Here is a 7,145-nt window from a genome sequence, read left to right as displayed (position 1 = left end):
CGGCCATCAATGGAAAGAGAGGCCCATTGGACTTGCAAACTTTATATGCCCCAATATAGGGGAATGCCAGGGCCAAAAGAATGGGAATGGGAGGGTAGGGAAGTGGGGGGCGCTATGGGGGACTTCTGGGATAGCATTGGAAATGTAATTGAGGAAAATATGTAATAAAAATATTAAAAATAAAAAAAAACAAACAAACAAACAAAAAACTCTAAATTTCACTTAAAGAACTATTCAATGAAACAAACAAACAAAGAAAGATAATATAAAATCTACAACAAAATAAATATGTTTAATAGTAATGTTAAAATTCACTGGTTTTGGGCTGGTGAAGGACTTTAATTACCATGTCAGAGCAACTGAAACTGGATTAAAAACCTTAATTAAAACCTAAGTTCACTTCAGTCTCAAGCTTTTGATTCTTCCCATAGAAAGGTCCACCAGCCAGGGCACAGCAAAGACTGGAGAGCCCAGCTGGCTCTGGTCAAGTCTGCCATGGACAATTCGGCTGCTCTTTGCATGGGCAGTTCCAGAACACCTGTCCCATGAGACCATGTGCCAGACCCTCTGAATCTCAGAAGATGTGCCAGCAAACAGCTTACCTGACATTGTCCATGGGAATCTCACCTCTACAAGTCTGGTGAAGTATGTCATGAAGTGTGTGTGTGTGTGTGTGTGTGTGTGTGTGTGTGTGTGTGTGTGTTCATGCATGCAATGTGTGTATGTGGGTGTGCATATATGTGTATGTGGATATGTTTATTTATGTAACAATGGTATTTATATGTATTCATGTATGCATGTGGATGTGTATTTATGTGTATGTGTCTGTATATATGTCTATCTACATGTATATATATATATGAATATGTGTATGTGTATACATATATGAATATGTGTGTATGCATTATGTGTGTGTATGGATGTATGCTACATATAAATCTGAACATTTCTAGGTACTACTGTGTCACTGGTTACTGTACATCTTCTGTAAGATTATTTTACAATGTATTTGAAAATAAAATCATAGAATCTGGCAGTGATAGATTTTGTAAGTATACCAGTAAAAATCACTTACTTGCATTTCTACTGGAAAACATTAGGACAGAAATTATACACTCTGACCAGAGCAGTGAATAACCTTAAGTAAAGTATAAAGCAGGGGGCTGGGGATATGACTAAATTAGCAAAGTACTTTCTACAACAGCATGGGACCTGAATTTGATCCCTAGCACCCATATGTAACACCAGGTGTGGTAGCACACACTTGTAATCCTAGTACTGGGGAGGCTAAGGGAACTGGATCCCTGATACTCACAGACCATCCACTCTAGATAGATCAGTGAGCCCCAGATCCCAGTGAGAGACACTGTCTCAAAACACAGGGTAGACAACGAAAAACTGGATACATGTGATTGGCTTTTGCAAATGCATAGACATGTGGGCACATCTGCAGACACATACACACACATACATACATATTCATTCACACAACAACAACAGAAAGTTATGAAGTATGCATGTCAAAAAGGAAAACATAAACTGTTTTAAAGATGTCAGTATATTCATAGATATAAATGATAGTTTGTTTGTGTGCTTGACTGTAGGCTAAGCAGATAAGCAGTTACATTTGTCCCAGTTCCCAGATGAAGGTGCTTCAGAAGGTTAAAACCATGATTTCCACAAGGCACAATAGAATATACCTAGGTCCCAGGCTCTTTCTCAAATACGGCAAGTTATGTTCATAATTTCTGAAGTTAAATAAACAAATCTGCCATAAGACCCAGAAATAAATAGCAATTCTCAGTACATATTAAAAGAACATGCAAACAGGATAGGAGGAAATTCCACATGCTCCTATGGTCACTGAAGCAATATTCTCTACAGTCAAGGCGAAGAATCACCTCAAGAAATATGTAGGGGCTGAAAAAAAATGGTCCCATAATTAAAAGCACTTGCTGCTCTTAAAGAGGACCGAGGTACAGTTCCCAGCACCCATTTCATGGCTCACAAATGTCTGTAATTACAGTTCCAAAGGATTTGATGCCCTTTTCTCTTTTGGCTTCCTTGGATACTATACACACACGGTGCCATTACATATGTTCAGGCAAAGGCTCAGGCACACAAATAAAAATTGAATCATTTTAAATGCATAAGGAAAAACATAGCACATATGCACAATGGAATACTACTTGGCTTTAAAATATATATGATTTGTAACTATAGAACCTGAGAACACTAGGTGAGATCCTGCAGGAACAGAAAGGTCAAATGTATGCTTTTACTTACATGTACAGACCAAGACAACTGATTTGATAACTTTATCATTTGCCAACATTATCAAGCCAAGCTAACATGTCACCAGCATGCCCCCCAAAGCCATGAAAACATATCTACCATGAGCCCTCTGTGCACCATGACATGGATTATTTCATGGGGCCAAAGTGACATCATTCTCATTCAAGAAGTAATAAAACCTTAGCCACTGTATGGGAATCCACACTCAGGTACTGGAATCCCTGTTCTGAGCTGACAATGGATTTTTAATTGGCTGGTGCTTCCGAAAGGTCAATGTATTAACTTTTCAGATCTTTCCTTAATCCTTAGGACATTTGTGCACATTTAGAAAAATGCAGGTGCTTAACACATTTTGTCCAGTTAAATGGGCCTCTGTGATCTGAAATTGACATAGGCAGGTGGCTGCCAGGTCTGAGCTACTTTAGGAAATGGATGTATTTCTCCTCTACGAGCTCTCCGTGGGAAGGGGAAGAGGATGTGGGAGGGAGAATACTGACAGACAACAGCAGGGGGACTCTGTGCTCAGCATCTTGTCTTGGTGGTATATCCAACTGCAAGATTTATAACCTTCTTGTTACCATGTATCAGCTTCAACACTTTCCGTGAAGTCTTCAATAACTTCGATGACATCTTGCTGAGGGGTTTTGTCATTAAAAGCCTAAAGCTGGTCATTAACAAACCTTCTCTGCAATCATCCACCGCTGTGCTAGCTCAGGCATGGATCTAACTGGAAAGTTGGGCTGCCTTGGAAACTTTCTAGAAGAATGCATTTTTATTGTGCAGAGTATATTTCTTTAGGGGAAGAATCCCAATCATTTCATCATTTATTTCTCATTATCTATGGACTAACCCTTCCCTCATAGACACAATCAAATTCAACAAACATGTGTAGCACACTACTATATAATAGGCACACTGCTTGGGGCTAAATATATAATTAGGAAAAACACGGCTCAGCCTTCAGAGGATCATGCCCACCCACCCCCAAAAAATTAGCCATCATTAGCACAACCCTCTGTAATATGGTGAGAACCAATGCAGGCGTTATAAGCATCATCTTGTTCATTTGTCACTGTCTCTTGAAAGATACATGTTCTTAATAACCTCATCTTTGTGATTAAATGACTAGCATTTTGTCTGCTCGGGAAATCAACCAACCTGGGTTGAATGTATGGTATACATACATAGTGAGATTTTATCTGGCCATAAAGAATGAAATTATATTTTCAGTAAATATATGGTATTGGGGATCAATACATTAAGCAAAATAAGCCAGACTCATAAAGACAAGTAGAACAGATTAGCTTATATTCAGATTCTAGATGGAGGACATGAAGGTAGAGAGGTGACAGTAAGAGGGGAATGAAGAAGTCAAAAGTGAGATGGAGTAAGGGTGTATCTGTGAGAGGAAAGTGAAAAGGAGGATGATTTGGAAGAAGACGGGAACTAGCAACAAGAGTGAGAGGAGGGAGAGGGAGGACAATAGGGGAGACAAATGCACTAGAACAAAGGATAATGATAGCCATTTATGAAGAGGGAGAGTTAGACATGAGAGCACACATCTATAACCGCAGAACCCAGGGATGCAGGTAGGAGGATTCAAAATTCAAATTCAAACTTGGCTCTATGAAGCCCTGTCTCAGAAATTAAATAAAATTAGAAAAATGTATTAATGCTTATTTAGGAATTCTTTTATCAGAGCTAACAACCACGTAGCTGGCATATCCCGATTGCAAACGAGGTTTTGTATAACTTCATACATGTTTACCTGTCCTATGCAACCACACAAGATCAGGCCATTCAAAAGTATGGAAACAACATACAATCTCAAATTGAAAAAGGACAACCAAGCTGGATGCAGAAAACAGTTAATCAGTTATGAAGAAGAACAGAGTCAGGACTATAACCACATTCATGAGAATTAGTACACGCTGGAGTCTTTCTGTGGGCAGTCTGTCCCCTGACCTCCCTCTTCCTCATATCCATCCACAGCACAGAGAATGGAAGGTTTCCATCCATGAGCATTTGTGTGGGCAATTTTGAAATTGCCCACTGGTTCTGAGTGTTCACCACTGGGGCTAAACTTATCAATAGAATAAAGACTCATAGGTTGTATGAAATACAAGCATTTCTAGATCACTGAACTCCAAACATACAGAAATCCATCTAAATGAATTTTCTTGCAAACAATTTGGTTTTTCACCTAATTTTGTGTGCTCTCAGAAGGAAATAATGAGAGGAGATATGCCTCTCTACTGATTTCACGAAAAGAGATAGCCAAATGGTCAATGCTTCATAGAGTGATAAAACATGAGAGGCAGGCATGAGAGACTTCCCTGCTACAATGTGAAAGGAGGGTTCAGGGGTTTGACTAGGCTTAGACCATAGGAAGTGGCACGGTTGGGAAGTGTGGTCTTATTGGAGGAAGTGTAAGCGTTTTAGAAGCAGTGTATCACTATGGAGGCGGGGCTTTGAGGTCTCATATATATGCTCAAGTCTGGCCAGTGTGATCCAGATGCTCCTCCTGACTGCCTACAGAAGACAGTCTCCTCGCTGCCTCCAGATCAAGATGTAGAACTCTTGTCCTCCAGCAGCATAGCTACCAGCAGGCTGCCAGGCTTCCCGCCATTATGATTATGGAGTAAATCTCTAAAACTATAAGGCAGCCAAATGAATGAATTTCTTTCATAGGAGTTGCCTTGGTCATGGTGTCTCTTCACAGGGGAAAGAACAGGCAATGGTGCGTGTACAAATGGACAAATGGTATTTCTTATTTTAAAAATTTATTATACTATTTGTTGTAGGGAGCAGAGATCAGAGGACAAACTGTGTGAGTCAGTTCTCTTCTTCTACCATGAGTTTGAACTCAGGTTTGGAGGTTTGATGACAGGTACCTTTGCCAACTGAGCAATGCCACAGGCCCTATAATGTTATGTACTTATTTCTTTTAGTTTTGAGATTATAATATAAATCATTTCCCACATCTCTTTCCCCCTTCTATACTCTCCCAACTACCTTAGATCTTTTTTTTTTTTTTTCAAATTCATGGCCTCTTTTTTTCATTAATGGTTGGCTATATATACTTCTAAGTACATAAGTACAACCTGCACAATATGTGTAATGTTACTCATATGTACATTTTCATGGCTGATCATTTGGTATTAGATAAGCAATTAATGTTCTCTTCCTGGCAAAGATTCCTTCTACGCTCAGTATCCGTCAGTTGACTGTGGTTCTTTGTGTACAGTTGAAGCCTTGTGATCTTTCTCTCATCCACTTTCGGCATGTCTGTTGTTGGTCTTTGTTCAGCTCATGTTTATGCAGTCATGTAGGTTAGACTTTAAANANCNAAAAAAAAAAAAAAAAAAAAAACCTGTGATAGGAATGTTTTAAGAATGCACATTTTGTAACAATAATTAACACTGGCTAAGGACCTCCAATGTGCCTGGAGAGGTTTATGCTGTAAATTATTAGGTGGAATCTTTGCAATACCTCTGCTACTGAAACTATTATTCCCACACTTACCCATTAACAGATCAGGGACCTCTAGGTTAAGCTATTTGCCAAAGGTACTGCATAGAGGAATTTACAAAGCTGAAATATAAGCTTAGTTTTGTCAAGATTGGAGTGCAGCTTTACTCTTGCCTGTATCTATTTTAATTAAAATATGTCCTATTTAAAGACATTTAAGTAGAATTAAACAATACAATAATAATGAATTTCTCTCTCTCCCTGTCCCTTCTCTTCTCCCTCTTTCTCTCTTCTTCCTTCTTCCTCTCCCCATTTCTTCCTTTTCTTTATATTTTTCTCCTTCCCCAAAATGAGCCAGAAACCTTATCTTACATTTAGCACCCAATTAATAGCTGTGGGATTTTACCTGGGGAGCTCTGTAAACCCTGAAGGCAGATATCATAGATGCAACTATAGCGTCACTATGTGCCTGTCCATCTGCATGATATTGGGGGTAGGCAGGAGGTTCACAGGAATAACAAGGCCATCTGACACCTTTGGTTGTTGTTGGGCTCTCATCTGCAAAGCTTCCTACAAATGTCTTCCTTGAACTGTTATTATTTTTAATTTTTTTACCAGATATTTCTTACTAGAAAAGTTCTTGCCCAACCATGATCATCAGCACTGCCTCCAAGGAATCTCAGAGAATCCACAAGTAGTTCTCACTCAACTCTTCAGGTAACAGGCCAAATATGTGAGCCTATGATTCCTCCAACACAACAGAACCAGTTAATCCTTTCAGAGACATGCAGAACAGCTACAGAGGACCTAGGTACACCATGAACAGCAATATTAAGAAAAAAGGCTTTGTGCTAGGAGGACAAAATTCACTGTGTCTCAGAAAATAAAAAAAAAATCGATAATGATATTAATAACACATTCTGCTCTGTCAAAGGAAAAGTTGCTTAGTTGCCTTTTAATTTCTTATTTTATTTTACTTTTTTGATGTAAGCAAGTAACTTGGACTCCTTGCAAGTTAGTTTTCTCATCTTTAAGAAGGCACTAATTACTCAAATCACTGTTTGGGATTTAAGTGGCATAATGGCGCCAATAAATCTCTTTTTGTTCCAATCAGAATGGAGTAAAGAAGGAAGTGCTTAGTAATAACTTTTATGGAAGTAAAATTAAAGTCTCTCAAGGAAATGAATGCAACCAGATTTCATGAAAAGCTGGAATAAAAGACTCAAGCTCTCCCTGCCTCTGGGACCCACTTCCCTTTCTGCACAGTATCCCCCTCCTGTTTCTAAGGTCATAAGGCCCAGAAAGTTGCTTCCCTACTTTCTTAAATCTGCAGAAAAAAATAAAATAAAACAGATCCATTCAAGTTCAAACTCCAGTGA

The 7,145-nt window shown here is 38.9% G+C and overlaps 1 pseudogene; it reads right to left on the bottom strand.

Annotated features, from left to right (window-relative positions):
- The window catches only part of LOC110295522, a 155,353-nt pseudogene that overhangs the window by 70,756 nt on the left and 77,452 nt on the right, over positions 1-7,145 (bottom strand).

The sequence above is a fragment of the Mus caroli genome, chromosome 5 (assembly GCF_900094665.2).
Source record: "Mus caroli chromosome 5, CAROLI_EIJ_v1.1, whole genome shotgun sequence".
In the NCBI taxonomy this organism is placed as follows: Eukaryota; Metazoa; Chordata; class Mammalia; order Rodentia; family Muridae; genus Mus; species Mus caroli.
The sequence above is the reverse complement of the archived record's forward strand: the minus strand, read 5'-3'. Positions and strand labels throughout refer to the sequence as shown.